The 17,436-nt window shown below is 45.7% G+C and overlaps 1 protein-coding gene and 1 non-coding gene across 2 annotated transcripts in view; both read left to right on the top strand.

Annotated features, from left to right (window-relative positions):
• The window catches only part of BMPR1A (bone morphogenetic protein receptor type 1A), a 1,674,184-nt gene that overhangs the window by 788,764 nt on the left and 867,984 nt on the right, over positions 1-17,436 (top strand). The gene's annotated exons all lie outside the window — the stretch shown is intronic.
• TRNAL-UAG lies at positions 12,054-12,135 on the top strand. The gene has a single exon. It is a non-coding gene; the product is annotated as a tRNA-Leu (tRNA).

The following is a 17,436-nucleotide window of genomic DNA, read 5'->3' as shown; positions in this document are numbered from 1 at the left end:
TAAGAATTTAAGACCTCCAAGGAAACATCCAATACCTGCTTGGGATCTTAATTTCATTCTGGAAAAACTGACCTTGCCTCCCTTTGAGCCAGCTGCCTCATCAGATTTGCAATATTTGTCCTGGAAAACAGCTTTCCTTTTGTCTGTCACCTCAGCTCGTAGAGTTTCAGAACTACAGGCTCTCATGGCTGTCCAACTTTTTATCATCTTCCATCAGGACAGAGTTTCCTTATGAACCAACCCGTCCTTTATGCCTAAAGTGGTGTCCAGGGTAGCTTTAAACCAGGCCATACATTTACCTACTTTTTATCCTAATCCTCAAAACAAAGGGGAGAGATTACGACATTCCTTGGACATCCACAGACAACTGCGTTATTATTTGGACAGAACAAAGCCTTTCAGAAAATCAGAACAGCTCTCTGTGTCCTATGCGGTAGGAGCTCAAGGAAAGCCAATTTCCAAACAGACAATCTCAAAATGGATAGCCCACTGCATACGCTTTTGCTATTCCTTTCATGGCAAAACTGTGCCTACAGGCATTAGAACTCATTCCACCAGGGCCACAGCCACCTCTGCAGCCTTCCTCAGAGGAGTTCCTACCAAGGATATTTTGGAAGCAGTCACTTGGAGTTCTGTGCATACCTTCTCCAAGCACTACAACCTACCATTGTAGTCCAAATCTAGAGCAGGCTTTGCCACTGCAGTCTTGCAGGGCATTTTGGCTCCTCCTAGTTCCACCTAGTGCCTACCACCCCTTTCTTAGCTTTGGGATTCTACCCATCTGTTATGACTGCAGCTGTATGCACGATGAACATAGTACAGTTTTGTACCTACCATAAATGTAGATGTTCGAGTGCTAATACAGCTGCAGTCCAGGTTTCCCTCCCTCCTGCCCCTCTTGGGACAGGCCTATAGGCTAATACATCCTCATACAACCTGATTGGGGTATTCATTTATGATGCATTTGCTTGCAACTACTGTATTTTGATTATATTGCACTGTATTATTACACAAAGTTATGTATTGCCTTCCTTCGGGGGGCACCTGACATCTGGGGCAAGAAAAACGGAAGAAAATGGCGTTGGCTGGTTCCTTTATACCCCTGTCGCACTGACGTCAGGGAAGAAGCGACGACAACCGACGCTGGACCTAGGCTTTGGAATTCGGCCGACCAAGGACCCGCCTGACGGCAGGAGAACCCATCTGTTATGACTGCAGCTGTATTAGCACTCGAACATCTACATTTATGGTAGGTACAAAACTGTACTTTTCCCTCCCTCCTTCCCCTCTTGGGACAGGCCTATTGGCTAACACCTCCTCATACAACCTGATTGGGGTATTCTTTTTTGGTGTATTTGCTTGCAACTACTGTATTTTGGTTATATTACATTGCATTATTGCATAAATTTATGTATTGCCTTCCTTCTGGGGGCACCTGACATCTGGGGCAAGAAAAACTGAAGAAAATGGCGTCGGCTGGTTCTTTTATACCCCTGTCACACTGACGTCAGGGAAGAAGCAACGACAACCGACGCCAGACCTAGACTTTGGAATTCGGCCGACCGAGGTCCCGCCTGACGGCAGGAGAATCCATCTTTTATGACTGCAGCTGTATTAGCACTCGAACATCTACATTTATGGTAGGTACAAAACTGTACTCTCTTGCTATCAGGGCATTGAATTGCCAGTTTCACATGCCAAAATACCAGCAACATATTATGGAACTTATTAAACAAAAAGTGATAATTTTTCCAGATTGTGCAGAAAATAAAGAATTGCAGGAGCTTATGCACTCTACAAACCAAGTTAGTAAGCATATTTTGCAGTGTGGCTTTGATGCCCTGGAAGCATCTTGCAGGGCAGCAGTCACTGACTCTGTACTGAGAAGACATGCTTGGCTGAAGGAGCAGGCCTTTGCCAGATCATGTCATATCTAAGTTACTAGACACTCCTTTAAATATGGGCCGTTTGTTTGGCACCAAAGCTGAAAAAGTTTTTAAAAAGATGGAAGAAAAGCCTAAACCTATGCAAACTGTTAAAGAATTCCTACAAGTGCAACTACCTAGATTCAGTAGGCATTGCCCTTCAAAACACTGGTCCTTTCCAGTCCCTACCACGTCTTCCCAAACAAGACCCAGGGGAAACAAACCACCCAGACTACAGTATCAGGGTGTGCAGAGATCTAAGCAATGGAGCACCCCTACCCCTAGGGCAGGGAGTGGTAAGCCACCTCCTTATGGAAAAACCTCACAGTGACCTCTCAACTCTGCTTCCCAGCCCTGCCCAATTGCTTGTGCCCCTAGGAGGAAAACTTGCCCTTCATGCTGAAAACTGGATGTCCATCACTCAGGATCAGTGGGTCCTCAACATTGTAACCCAGGAGTACAAATTTTGTTTTTATTCACTGCCAACCCCAAGTGGGTTTCCAGACCTTCCTCCAAACTAGTGAGCAGAGGCTCAAAACCAAGTACTTTCCCTGCTCAATATCAGAGCTATTCAGCGTGTTCCAGTAGAACAGAGGTGTCAAGGATTCTACTAAAGACTATTCCTGGTACCCAGGAAAGAGGGCTGTTGACGCCCAATCCTGGATCTTTCACTTCTCAACACCTTCCTGGTGGTACCAAAATTCAAGATGCTTACCCTGCAACAGCTTCTCCCTATGTTAGCCAAGGATGCCTGGTTAGTCACCCTAGACTTAAAAGAAGCCTTTCCGCACATCCCCATAAGGGAGTCATGAGAATAATATCTACGCTTCAGGGCAGGGTCTATGCATTATCAGTTCTCTGCACTTGTCTGTGGCTTATCTACTGCTCCCAGGGTATTCACAAAATGACTGGCTCCAGCCATTGCATACTGTAGGCAGAGAAATATCCAAATTTACTCGTACTTGGACAGCTGCCTGATTCAGGCGGACAGTCAGGAGTTACTTCTTCAGCACCTGACATTTGTGAAAAGCCTTCTAACTTCAGTGGGGTACACCATCAACGAAAAGATATCACAACTGGTACCCAGTGAAAAGATTGTATTCCTGGGATCAAGCTTGGACACAACTTCCCAGATGGCATTCCTCATTTCAGAAAAACAGGTCTGTCTGCAGAAAGACAGGTCTATCTGACAGACTACTTCAAACAAATGGCCACCAGAACTCAGCTATCTGCATGAAAAATACTGCAAGCCCTAGGGTTCATGGCCTCGTGTATTCTGCTAATTCCATATGCAAGACCGCGTATGAGGAAGTTTCAGTGGTACTTAAGTCTTTGGTGCCAACATTCTCAGGACCTGGAAACAGTCATTCCTATGATACCTTGTTTAAGGACAGAGTTCCTTTGGTGGGCAGAAGCATGCAACCAAAACAAGGGACTGCATTTTACTCAACCCCATGCCACTCGGACCCTAACCACAGATGCATCAGATTATGCATGGGGGGCTCACATGGCAGGCAAATGTATTCAGGGCCACTGAAGCCCAAGGCAAATTCTCCTGCACATCAATCAGAAAGATATGCTAGCTGTACAGAATGCCCTGAAAGCTTTCAGGTACCTACTCTTTCCAGGACAACTGCTGGTAAAAACAGACAACACCATAGTTATGTGGTACATCAACAAGCGGGAGGAACACATTCTTACCCACTCTGCAGGTTAGACATGGCCCTGTGGAACACAGCCTTGGACAACCAAGTTCATCTACAAGCTCAATTTCAGCCAGTCAAACACATTTTATTGGCAGACGGCTTAAGCAGAAATATCCTAGACCCACACAAGTGGAAATTGGAGCCCAGCACCCTCAACCTTCTGATCCAGAAATGGGGGACCCCATAGTTGGATCTCTGCCTCCCCCGACAACCACCAGTTAAGCAAATTCTGCACCAGGAACCCTCACAACAGGGCCTGGAAGGTGGATGCCCTATCCTTTCAGTGGGAAAACCTCTCAATCTATGCATTTCCCCCTCTGCCCCTTATCTCGAGTATTACTCAGGATAAAACAAGACAGGCCAAGGGCAATTCTGATTTTCCCGGACTGGTCATGCCAGCACTGGTACCCACTCCTGCGCAGCCTGACAGCGGTGCCACCCTGGCACCTACATCAGACCCCAACCCTGCTTTCTGAGCAGGAGGGACAGATTTTGCATCCACAATTGCAAACCCTTAATCTTGCAGCCTGGCTTATTCCTTAAATAACCCAGCAGCAACCCTAAGCAAACAGGTGCTGCATGTCATCCTTGAAGCCAAAAGGCCCAGTACTTGGAAATCCTATACTGAAAAGTGGAAAAGGTGTTGTTGGATTCAGTCTAAAGGAGAGGACACAGCACTGCTTTCCTTACCTCTAATCCTGGATTACCCAGCAGAACTAATGCACAGAGGCCTATCCTTCTCCTCCGTTAAGATCCATGACTCTGCCATTTCGGCTCATTACAATACTGAGTCACCTCTATTCTCTCACCCTCTCATCAAACAGTTCCTGAGAGGGGCAATCAAGTTAAGGCCGCCAAGGAGAGCACCCACCCCCGCTTGGGACCTTAACTTTGTTCTGGAAAAGTTCACGCTTCCCCCTTTTTGTTCTGCTGCTTCAGCAGAGTTAAAATTCCTCTCTTGGAAAACAGCCTTGCTTCTAGCTATCACTTCAGGTAAAAGACTGTCTGAGTTGCAAGCACTGATGGCTGTGGAACCCTTCATTATTTTCCATGCTGACAGGGTTTCCCTCAGAACTAATCCTAAGAGTATGCAAGGTTTCACCGAAAGAAAAATCTTCTGGAGGGGAAGCAGAGGGAATGGAATCCTCTGCATCAGAATCCTCATAGGTAGATAAGGGCAAATCCTGGTAATCGGAAGAAACAGAAATATCTGATTCCTGATCAGAAGAATCAGAAGGAAAATCAGTTCTAGGTCTCTTAGAGGGGGAAGGCTGGCTTCCCCTAATTAAGGTAATAAGGTCTTGAGACATTCTAAGCATTTGTTTTTTTAGGCATATGAGCCTGACCATGTGGGGTTTGGACGTCTGTTTCCTAGGTGTGCTGCGAGTTTTAGGCCTGGATGAAGAAGATGGCATCAGTTTAGCATGCAAGTCTGTAGGCCTGAATACTCCCTCAGAAGCCAGTTCCTGCACAGCGGCTCCAGACCCATCCAAGGTAAAGACATCCGCAGAGTCCATAGTCTAAGAAGCATCTCGTGGCATACGGGACTCCGAATGGGTCTCAGTAGAGGCCTGCGAATCTGAAGTAGTGGGTATCAGGGGCTGCGAAAGCACCTCACTGAGTACCGGCGGACTGGCGACTAGCTTAACGGAAGCATCGTCAGCAGATGTTCTTCGTCTTCCATTGCTGCAGTCCTGACTATTGGGTATAGTCCGCGTCCAGTCGGCCCGAATACCAGAGTATAAGGCTGACGTCGGTCAGGCAGGGTACTAATGCGCATGACCGGCGTCATATCCTCAGTCTTTTGCATGGTCCGATGCAGAAGCAGTTTTGCGAGTGCAGGTTGGCGTTCTGAAATATTTCCGAAACCGGAGTTTCAGACCGAAACAGAGTTGGCTAAGTACCCGTTGGGAACATTTTGGTTTTTCTTGCCTCAGTATTTTACGGATGTCAGAAAAGTGAATAACTGTATTTCTTGTGGGAAACAGATACCTCATAGGGATTATCATACCTTGTGTATACCTTGTTTAGGGCCTGAGCACGACGTTGTTGGTTGCCGCTCTTGTGCTAGGTTTAACAAACGCACTATTAAGAGGAGGTTAGACTGTGCCAGGTTAGTGTTTGGGAAGCGTTGCAATTATGAAATGCCGTCGGATGCTAAGAAGCGCAAGGATAAAACAGTGATGCCTAGGGTTGATGAACCGGCAGGCCCGGACGTCGGTTCTTTAGAAGGCTCAGTGGAGCCGGAGGTTTTGCCAGGAGTTTCCATGGAGTCCCAGGCAGAAACTATACTGTTACAGGATGTGCCTTCTCAGGAGGTAGGCCAGGCTGAGGGGGCTTCTCAGGTGACTGTTCTTCCCTCTCTTCCTAAGGTAGTTAGAGCCTCTCCTTCTGTTGCCAAAACTTCTTTGAGATGTAGGCCTAGTTCAGCTTCAGTGGGGGCTTCTCCTAGCATTTCGGGTTCTGTACCTAAGAAACATATGCTTAAAATGGCAGAAGATTTGATTACTATGATTAGAGGTTCTATGCCCCGCCTGATAAGAGGCCTAGGGTGGAACCGGAGTTTGATAGTTTTGAACAGTGTTCAGAGGCTTCAGAATCTTCTGTGGAAGATATGCAGGAGTGTCCTACTTATTCTGATTCTGATGTGGATGATTCCACTCCTACAGCTTCTCCGCCTGAGGATTTCTCATTTTCAGAGACTCTGCATTCCATGAGGGAGCACTTTAAATGGGAAGGCCAGGATTACTCTGATTCCAGGAAAAGGCTTAGGGAATTCTTGTTTTACCCCAGCATAGGCCTTTAGCTATTCCTCCTGTGTTGAATGTGGTGGAAGATGTTTTTGCAGAGGCTTCCCTGAACCCTGACTCTTTGCCTCCTGCTCCTGTTAAGCCTGATAGGTATTATAGGGCTCATAAATATTTGTTTGAGTCGGACCCAGAAACTATTTCTCAAGGGCCTAAGGGTGTAAAGGCTTCTGTGGTTAAAAATCCTGTTCCCACTGATAAAGAGGCAAGGGCTTTGGATAGGTGGGGAAAGAAAGTGTATACTTCTTCCACTCTAGCCATGAGAGCATTGAATTGTCAGTTTCACATGCTTAAATATCAGAATTATCTCCTTTCACAATTGAAATCTAAGGTGGATGCTTTGGCGGAAGGTATTGAGTGTAAAGAGTTGCTGGATTTGGTTCACGTGTCTGAACAAGTGGGTAAGCATTCTTTGCAATGTGGTTTTGATGCTGTACAGGCCTCCTCGAGGGTGGCTGCTACCAGTTCTGTTCTTCGCAGGCATGCTTGGTTGAAGGATCAGAATTTAGCTGAGCATGTTAAGACAAGGATTTTGGATGCTCCTTTACAGTCTGATGTGTTGTTTGGATCGCCTGTGGAAGCAGTTTTAAAGAAAATGAAGGACATATCCTGCTTATGTTTCCCAGTCTAGGGGTAGGTCTAGACGTGGTAGGGGCAGGGCTCAAGGTTCTTTTAGGCCTGGAACAGGGAGTTCACCTGCTCAGACTTCTGGTGAGGGCAGGGGTCAGTCCTTTCGTAAACAAACCCAATGACCTGTCTTTTCAGCTGCCAGCAGATTCACGTTTGGCAGCTCCTTTGGGAGGAAGACTGTCTCTTTTCAAAGAAAATTGGGATTTAATTACTCAAGACAAATGGGTGTTGGATATCATTCACCACGGTTACAGATTTTATTTCCATACAATGCCCCTTTTCAAAGGCATGCCAGACGTTCCTCCTCCACAAAGAAAAGAGGCTCACAAGCAAGTTGCTCAGTTACTTCACATAGGGGCCATTCAGCCAGTCCCTGTATCAGAAAGGGGCCTAGGATTTCATTCTCGCCTGTTCCTTGTACCAAAGAAGGGGAACACGTGGAGACCAATTTTGGATTTATCTCTCCTCAACACGTTTTTGGACATTCCCAAGTTCAAGATGTTGACGTTACAACAGCTTTTACCTCTGCTGGGCAAAGATCACTGGATGGTAACTTTAGATCTCAAGGAAGCTTACCTTCATGTGCCTATAAGGCTAAGTTGCAGGAAGTATCTGCGGTTTCGAGCTGGAAATTCTCATTATCAGTTCTCTGCATTGCCCTTTGGCTTATCTACTGCCCAGAGTATTCACAAAGGTTCTGGCTCCAGTGATAGCTTACTTCAGGCTTCAAGGAATTCAAATCTATCCTTACTTGGACGACTGCCTGATTCTGGCTCAAGAAAAGGAAGACCTTCTACAGCATCTGGAATATGTTATAGCAGTGCTAAGATGCCTAGGGTATTCTGTGAACGAAATAAAGTCCAGTCTAGTACCCTCTCAAGACATGTGCTTTCTGGGTGTGAGACTGAATACAGCAGCCCAGATGGCCTTTTAACCCCGGACAAACAAAAGAGTCTGTCACTTTACTTCCATCAACTATCTCATCAGTCCGTGCTGACTGCAAGGACAGTCCTTCAAGCATTAGGGTTCATGGCATCTTGTATTCTGGTACTTCCCAATGCCAAACTGCATATGAGGAAGCTACAATGGTATCTCAAAATGTATGGACACAGCACTGCCAGGATTTGGACACTGTCATTCAAATAATACCTTGCCTTCAAAAGAATTCTTGTGGTGGGCTCAGGAATGTCACCTAAACAAGGGACTCTCTGTGACCCGGCCAGAGGCAAGTCAGATCTTAACGACAGATGCCTCGGACATTGCTTGGGAGCTCATCTAAATGGAAAGTGGATACAAGACAAGTGGCCTGCCAGACTACAGCATCTACATATCAACATGAAAGAGATGTTAGCAGTCCAGTTTGCATTAATGGCTTTCAAGGAGTTACTTCTTCCAGGGCAGGTGTTGATTCTAACAGACAACACAACTGTCATGTGGTACATCAACAAGCAAGGGGGAACACATTCTTATCCTCTATGCAGGCAAGCAATGATTTTATGGGAGACTGCGCTCAGCCTGCAATTAACTCTTCAGGCAAGGTTTCTGCCAGGAGCACAGAACTCCTTAGCAGATGTGTTAAGCAGACAAATCATGGATCCCCACGAGTGGAAACTGGATCTTCATGTATTTCAGAAACTGACAGTGTCATGGGGAACTCCAGACATAGATCTGTTCGCTTCTCCACTAAACCATCAGCTGCCAAAGTATTGCACAAAGGGGTTTCATCACACAGCTTGGAAAGTGGATGCTCTGTCTTTCAGTTGGAAAAACCTTCATGTGTATGCCTTTCCACCTCTGCCTCTTCTTCCAAAGGTACTATTAAAGGTCAGACAAGACAGGCCAAGGATGATTTTGATAGCTCCAGATTGGCCTCGGCAACACTGGTACCCACTACAGTCTGGTAAAGAAGCCTCCATGGCCTTTACCTCTGATTCCTCATCTGTTATCTCAGAAGGACGGTCATCTGCTCAATGTCAAGCTTCACTCTCTTCATCTAACAGCCTGGCATATTCTGTGTTGAAACACAGCAGGTCTCAACTTCCTCAACAAGTTTTAAATGTGATTATGGAAGCTAGAAGACCTAGTACAAGGAGAGAAAAATGGAAGAGATTTTTATTTTGGAGTACAGCAAAGAATTTGGAGATTTCTGAGCCTAATTTGAGTGTGGCTCTTCAATATCTTACTGAATTATTGGACAAAGGTTTGTCCTTCTCTTGCATTAAGATTCATGCTGCAGCAATTTCAGCTCACTATGGTTGTGACCCACCTTTGTTTTCATCCTTTGTTCAAGCAGTTTCTTAGAGGGGCAAAGAATATAAGACCGCTCCTACTCCTGCTTGGGATCTCAATTTTGTGTTGGAAAAACTTACTCTACAACCTTTTGAGCCTGCAGCTACTGCTGAATTGAAATACTTGTCATGGAAGACTGCTTTTCTGTTGGCTATTACTTCTGCAAGAAGGGTGTCTGAGTTGCAGGCCCTTATGGCAGTAGAGCCCTTTTGATTTTCCATAAGGATAGGGTATCATCTAATCCTTCTTTTATGCCTAAGGTGGTTTCTAGTGTGGCTTTAAACCAAACTATTCATTTGCGCAGACCCTCAAAATAAAGGGGAAAAGATTTTGCACACTTTAGATGTACACAGGCAATTGCGTTATTATTTAAGCAGGACTAAGGATTTTAGGCAGTCTCAGCAATTGTTTGTTTCTTTTGCTTTGAGTTCACAGGGCAAGCCTGTGTCAAAACAAACTATTTCTAGGTGGATTGGCTTTTGCATTGCATTTTGTTATTCCCATCATGGCAAGGAGATTCCAGCTGGGATTAGGCCTCATTCCACTAGGGCTACTGCCACTTCAACAGCATTTCTAAGGCTGGTGGCAACTAAGGATATTTTGGAAGCAGCTACTTGGAGTTCAGTGCATACTTTCTCTAAGCATTATCACCTTCCTATCTACTCTAAGTCTAGGGCTGGTTTTGCCACAGCTGTTTTGCAAGGCATGTTGTCAGCTCCTACTTCCTTATGATTTGCCAGCCTCCCTTACCTCTGCTTTGGGATTCTACCCAATAGTCAGGACTGCAGCAATGGAAGGCGAAGAACATAGTACAGTTTTGTACCTACCATAAATGTAGATGCCTCCCTCCTTCCCTCTGTATTTAGGGGTGGTTGTGTAGGTGAGTTTACATGCTATATTTTTGTATATATTGTTGTATATATTGTACATGTTTTTGGTGCAGGTTTTTTGGGACTTGTCTTTTTTAGGGTCTTCTGACATCTGGGGACTGAGGATATGGAGTCAGGACTGCAGCAATGGAATCCTCGAACATCTACATTTATGGTAGGTACAAAACTGTACTTTTTGGACCTATGCAGTATGTCTTTATCCTTGCATTTATTTCGGAATATCGGTAGTCTGATGGCTTACCGAAGCCATTTATGGATAGTTATACAGAGTACCAAAATAATCTGCTGCAAATTTAGCCCAATGACGAACAGTTCGGGGGTTGAACAAGGCACAGAACCGATAGTGAGGGACGTCGTGGTCTGGGCCTAAGCAAGGAATGCAGTACGAATGAAAATCTTTGAAGTATTTGCTTTCCATAGGTAATACAATTGTTAACTTTTACTGACATTGGTTAAAGCAAGAAAAAGGATCCCCAACGGTGGGTACTTAGCTTTTTGAAGACTTTGGTTCTGAAACTCGAAAAAGAAAATTTCAGGAGTCTGCCAACCGACACTTGCGAACTGCTTCTGCTTCGGACACCGCGCGGCAAGAAAGACTAATGTAATGGCTTCAGCTGCATGTTTTTTACCCCTGACAACCTGACGTCACGGAAGAAGAGACGGCATCCAACGCAGGAATCCAAGTCTCTGGTATTCAGGCTGGCTGAGCGCTACCTGCAGGCAGATAACCTAAATGTGATGACTCCAACAGTGAAACACGAATAACATCCTTCCTTTTTGCCTAAAGTGGTGTCCAGTGTGGATCTCAACCAATCCATCCATTTGCCAACCTTCTTCCCTAATCCTCAAAATAAAGGGGAAAGGATCCTACACTCTTTGGATGTGCACACCTCAGGTTCTACCTAGATAGGACTAAGCCTTTCAGAAAATCTGACCAGCTGCTAGTCAGCTTTGCAACCGGGACAGAGGGCAAGGCCATTTCAGGACAAACCATTTCCAAATGGGTAGCACACTGCCTCCATTTCTCCCTCAAACACCGTGGAAAACCAACCTCTCAGGGGGTCAGAACACATTCCACTAGAGCTGCATCTACCTCTACAGCATTTCTCAGGGGAGTCCCTACAAGGGACATACTGGAAGCTGCTACCTGGAGTTCTGTACACACCTTCACCAAGCATTACCACCTGCCTATCCTTTCCAAATCCAGGGCAGGATTTGCTACAGCAGTCTTGCAAGGCCTACTAGCCAGCCCTGACTTTTCTTGACTGTCTCCACCCTTCCTCAGCTTTGGGAATCAACCCAAGTGTGATGACTGTAACAGTGAAACACGAAGAACATAGTACAGCTGTGTACACTTAACATAAATGTAGATGTTCGAGTGTATTCACTGTTGCAGTCCTGGATGTCCTTCATGGATGCATCTGCAGTCATAACAAATGGGTTGTCCTGTCGTCAGGCAGCCCTTCGGTCGGCCGGATTCCAAAGTCTGGGTCCGCCGCTGATGTCGCACTTCACCCGTCATCTCTGCTGGTCTTCGGGTATAAAGGCATCAGCCGACGCCATTTTCCTCAGTCTTTCTTGCCGCGTGGCGCCCGAAGCAGAAGCTGTTCGCAAGTGCCGGTCGGTCAGATCCAGAGATTACTACTACCGAATACTACTTCGAAGACTTCTAAAAAGCTAAGTACCCCGTTGGGGACTCTTTCTTGCCTCAGCCGATGTCAGAAAAAGTCAATAACTGTTTAACATGTGGGAAACAAATACCTCATAAAGATTTCCACTCTTACTGTTTGCCTTGCTTAGGGGGGTGGTAGTGTGGCCGAGCGGTCTAAGGCGCTGGATTTAGGCTCCAGTCTCTCTGGAGGCGTGGGTTCGGATCCCACCACTTCCAGTTAAAAGACTACAGGCCTTAATGGCAGTGCAACCCTTCCTAATCTTCCATCAAGATAGGGTGTCCATGAGAACTAATCCTACATTTATGCCTAAGGTGGTATCCAGAGTGTCTTTAAACCAGGCAATCCACAAAACAGAGGTGAAAGAATAATGCATACCTTGGATGTACGTAGACAGTTACGCTACTACCTGGACAGAACCAAAGGTAACAGAAAAACTGACCAGCTCTTTGTAGCCTATGCAACAGGAAGGGAAGGAAAAGCAATTTCCAAACAGACAATCTCCAAATGGATAGGAAATTGCATAAGATTCTGTTACTCCTACCATGGAAAACCAATTCCACAGAACATAAGACCTCATTCTACAAGGGCTACAGCCACTACCACAGCTTTCTTAAGAGGAGTGGCAACCAAGGACATTATTGAGGCTACTTGGACCTCCGTGCATACATTTGCCAAGCATTATAATTTACCTCTATATTCTAGATCCCGAGCAGGGTTTGCCACTGCTGTACTGCAAGGGATCCTGACTACACCATAATTTTTTATTCCTCCTCCCCTAGTTTGGCTATGGTATTCTACCCATTTGTTATGACTGCAGATGCATCCATGAAGGACATAGTACAGTTTTGTACCTACCATAAATGTAGATGTCCGAACTGGATAGCATCTGCAGTCAGGATTACCCTCCCTCCTTCCCCTCTGTGGTACTCCTAGGGTATTTACCCTCCTAATAGCTAGCTGGGGGGGGGGGGTCTCTTATGGTGTATTTGTTTGTATATATGTACATACATGTTTATTTTTTGTGTTTGCCTTCTACCATTTTGGAAACATTGGCATTTATCCAAAATTTAGCTTTACAAGAGGGCAATTGGCATCTGGGGCAAGAAACACTGAGGAAAATGGCGTTGGCTGATGCCTTTATACCCGAAGACCAGCAGAGATGACGTCGGGTGAAGTGCGACATCAGCCGAAGCAGGACCCAGACTTTGGAATCCGGCCGACCGAAGGGCTGCCTGACGACAGGACAACCCATTTGTTATGACTGCAGATGCTATCCAGTTCGGACATCTACATTTATGGTAGGTACAAAACTGTACTTTTCCCTCCCTCCAGCCCCCTGGTTTTCTCTGTCTCTTTATCTCTGCTCTCTATGGATATTCCTACTGGTATTGGTATTTACTTTTTACTGGTGGTGTTTTCCCCTCCATATACTAGCTCCCTATTTGGGGGCTCCTGACATTTGGGGCAAAAAAAAAACTGATGTAATGGCATCGGCTACCTGTTTTTATATCCCTGACGTCATGGAAGAAGCGACAGTATCCGACACAAATACTAAGTCTCTGATATTCAGGCCGACTGAGGGCTACCTGCAGGCAGATAACCCGTGTGATGACTACAACAATGAATACACCCAAACATCTACATTTATGATGTGTACACAACTATACTTTCCTCAGAGGGGCTAGCAACTTGAGGCCACCCAGAAGGGCACCAACACCAGCTTGGGACTTTTAACTATTTTTTGGAAAAGCTTGCCCTGCCCCCTTTCAAACCAGCCTCTTCTGCAGAGCTAAAATGTCTCTCCTCACTTCAGCCAGAAGAGTCTCTGAGCTGCAAGCCCTCATGGCTGTGGAACCCTTCATCATCTTCCATGCAGACAGGGTATCCCTCAGAACCAACCCATCCTTCATACCCAAAGTGGTTTCCACTGTGCCTCTCAACCACTCCATTCATTTGGCTACCTTTTTTCCCAATCCCCAGAACAAGGGGGAAAGGATTCTCCACTCTCTAAATGTGCACAGACAGCTCAGATTGTATCTAGACACGACTAAATCCTTCGGAAAGTCTCATCAGTTGCTAGTTAGCTTTGCTACAGGGGCAGAAGGCAAAGCCATCTCCAAACAAACCATTTCAAAATGGATAGCACACTGCATCCATTTCTGCTACAAACAGCATGGAAAGCCTCCCACCAACGGGGTCAGGACACACTCCACCAGAGCAGCCTCCACCAGGGACATCCTGGAGGCTGCCACCTAGACATCTGTTCACACTTTTTCCAAGCATCATCACCTGCTTCTCTTCTCCAAATCCAGCCCTGGTTTCAGTCCCTCCATCTCCCTGTTTTCTGTTTCTCCTTTTTGTTACCATTCTAACTTGTGGTTCTTCTTAACTTATAGGGGAGATTTTGGTATATATTTTCCACTTGTCGGGTTTCTTCCACCAGAACCTGGTCGTCTACTAGGGGGCTCCTGACAGGTTAGGGCAAGAAAAACTGATGTAATGGCATCGGCTGCCTTACTTTATACTACTGACGACCTGACGTCAGTCTTCAAGCGACAGCAACTGATGCAGAAATATTAAGTCTCTGGTATTTGGGCCGGCCGAGGGCTACCCTGGCAGGGATAACCCAAATGTAGTGACTACAACACTGAATACACTCGAACGTCTACATTTATGGTAAGTGTACACAACTGTAATTTATTGATGCACCCTTAGATAAGTATCGCCTGTTGGGGAAAAAGCAGAAGAGGTGCTTAACAAGATGGAAGACTAAGCAAAATCTATGCAAACAGTAAAAGATTTCTTTCAAGTTTAACCACCCAGATTCAGTAGAAACTTCCACTCTAAGCACTGGGCTTTCCTGGCACCAAGTAGACAGGGCCAAAGTAATCCCGACAGGGCATCCAGGCCCCCCTATCCAGGGCTAGCAAAGAAGCAAACAATGGACCACTTCCACCTCGAAGGCAGGGAGTTCTAAGCCAAGCTTCTATGGTAAACACTCACGATGACTCTCCCTCCCCCCTCTGCCCTCCTTTCAATCATCATAAACTAGGAGGAAGGCTTCAGCAACAATTGGGTCTCTATAACCAAGCACCAATGGGTCTTAAAAATCATATTGGAAGTAGTTAACTTCATTTTATCTGCAGCCTGTGGGTATTCGGATCCATAACGGATCCGAGGCGGCAACTATTTTTCTAGCATCTGCTCCAAGCTCCTCCCCCTACCCATAATGCACTACCATCTCCTACCTTCCCCAGATCTTGTTTGCGGCGCCATAGAGAGCATCATGGTCTCCTTCGCTCTGAGCTCAGGGATAGTACGTTTAAAAATTCTTTGTCTTTAGTGTGTCTGTGTTAGATGTTCTTCGTGTTTCACAGCTGCAGTTATTACATCTGGGTAATCTGCTGGCAGGTCTCAGTCGGCCTGAATAACAAAGTCTTGGGTCCTGCGTCGGTTGCTGTCTCTTCTTCCATGACGTCAGGTCGTCAAGGGTATAAAACATGCAGCTGGCGCCATTTAAGTCAGTCTTTCTTGCTGCGCGGTGCCCGAAGCAGAAGTAGTTCGCAAGTGCCGGTCGGGCGACTCCTGAAATTTTCGTTTTCAAGTTTCAGAACCTAAGTCTTCAACCTAAAGCTAAGTACCCCTTTGGGGAAACTTTTTCTTGCTCCTTACCGATGTCAGTAAAAGTTAATAATTGTATTACTTGTGGGAAGCAAATACCTCATAAGGATTTTCATTTGTACTGTATTCCTTGCCTAGGGTCTGACCACAACGTGCCTTGCTGTCGGTTTTGTGCTACATTTAACCAACACATTATTAATTGTCTGTATATTTTTGCCTCTAAATATTTTGGTTCAAGATTTAACTATCCAGAAGTGTCATCAGTTAGCAATCCGACTACCAGAATTCACAGAAAACACAAAGAAAAAGACAGACAGATAGTCGAGCTCCAAAACCGACGACGAAGCTTCTCCTAAGCCAGTCGCCGGTACTCAGTGAGTCGCTTTCGCAGCCCCTGATGCCCACTACTTTTGATTCAAGGGCCTCTACCAAGACCCATTCGGAGTCCCGTATTCCGCGAGACACTTCAAGTATTGAACCCGCGGATGTCTCTCCCTTAGATGGGTCCGGAGCCGCTGAGCAGGCACCGGCTTCTGGGGGTGTTTTCAGGCCAAAAGAGTTGTATATTAAACCACCATCATCAAACACAAGGCCAAAACCAACTTCTATGTCTAAAAAAATGATGCATGGCCAACGTGCTCAGGCCCCTATGCCTAAAAAAACAAATGATCAAAATGGCTGAGGATTTAATTACCTTGATCAGGGCTTCCCAACCCCCTCTTGATAAGAGGCCTAGGCAAGACACTGATTGTGACTCTTCAGATCAGGTTTCCATTTCTTCTGATTCCTCTTCTGATCAGGAATTATCTATTGCATCTTATGAGGACTCTTATGCAGAGGAATCCATCCCTTCTGCCTCTCCTCCTGAGGATTTTTCTTTTGTAGAAACTTTGCATACCTTAAGGGAACATTTTCATTGGGAGAGTCAGGATTTTTCAGAATCCAAAAAGAGGCTTAGGGATTTCCTTATTCAGCAGGCCTTTGGCTATACCTCCAGTTCTAGACATTGTTGATGATGTTTTCTCATAGCATGGCCCCTGATTCCTTGCCTCTGGCTCCTAGTAAGCCAGACAGATATTGCAGGGTTCCTGACTCCCACAAATTTCTTATTAAAATCCCTACTGCTGACCCTGAAACAATGTCTCAGGGTCCCAAGGGTGTTAAGGCTTCTACTGCTAAAAATCCTACCCCTTCTGATAGAGACGCCAGGGCGCTGGATAGATGGGGTAAGAAGGTGTACACGTCTGCAACCCTGGCAGTCAGGGGTTAAACTGTCAATTTCATATGCTTAAATATCAACAGCATGTCATGGGCTTACTTAAACAGAAAATGATGTTGATTTCTGACTGTGTGGAAAACAGAGTTACAAGATTTATTGCATTCAGCTGAACAAGTTGGAAAGCATACTTTGCAATGTGGTTTTGAATCCTTGGAGGCCTCTTGCAGGGCCGCCGTAACTGGATCTGTGATAAGAAGGCATGCTTGGCTCAAGGAGCAAAACCTGTCTGATCATGTTAAAACAAAATTGTTGGATGCTCCTTTACATCAGGACAGTCTATTTGGTAATAAGGCAGAAGAGGTTTTGAAAAAGATGGAAGACCAAGCTAAATCTATGCAAACTGTAAAAGATTTCCTACAAGTGCAACCACCCAGGTTCAGTAGGCACTGGCCTACTAAGAAATGGTCCTTTCCAGTACCCACCAGAGCCGCTCAGGTCAAACCCAGACACTCCAAAGGCTCCAGGTTTCAGTCACAAGGAACTTACAGAACAAAATAATGGGGCGCCTCCACCTCCAAAGCTGGAAGTAGCAAGGCACCCCCCTACGGTAAACAGTCTCAATGACTTTCCTCTGCCACTTCCAAGCACTTATCTTTTGGCAGCCCCTTTGGGGGGA

The sequence above is a fragment of the Protopterus annectens genome, chromosome 14.part0, assembly GCF_019279795.1.
Source record: "Protopterus annectens isolate FY-2018-M chromosome 14.part0, PAN1.0, whole genome shotgun sequence".
NCBI lineage: Eukaryota > Metazoa > Chordata > Ceratodontiformes > Protopteridae > Protopterus > Protopterus annectens.
This window is presented reverse-complemented; position numbering and strand designations above follow the sequence as displayed.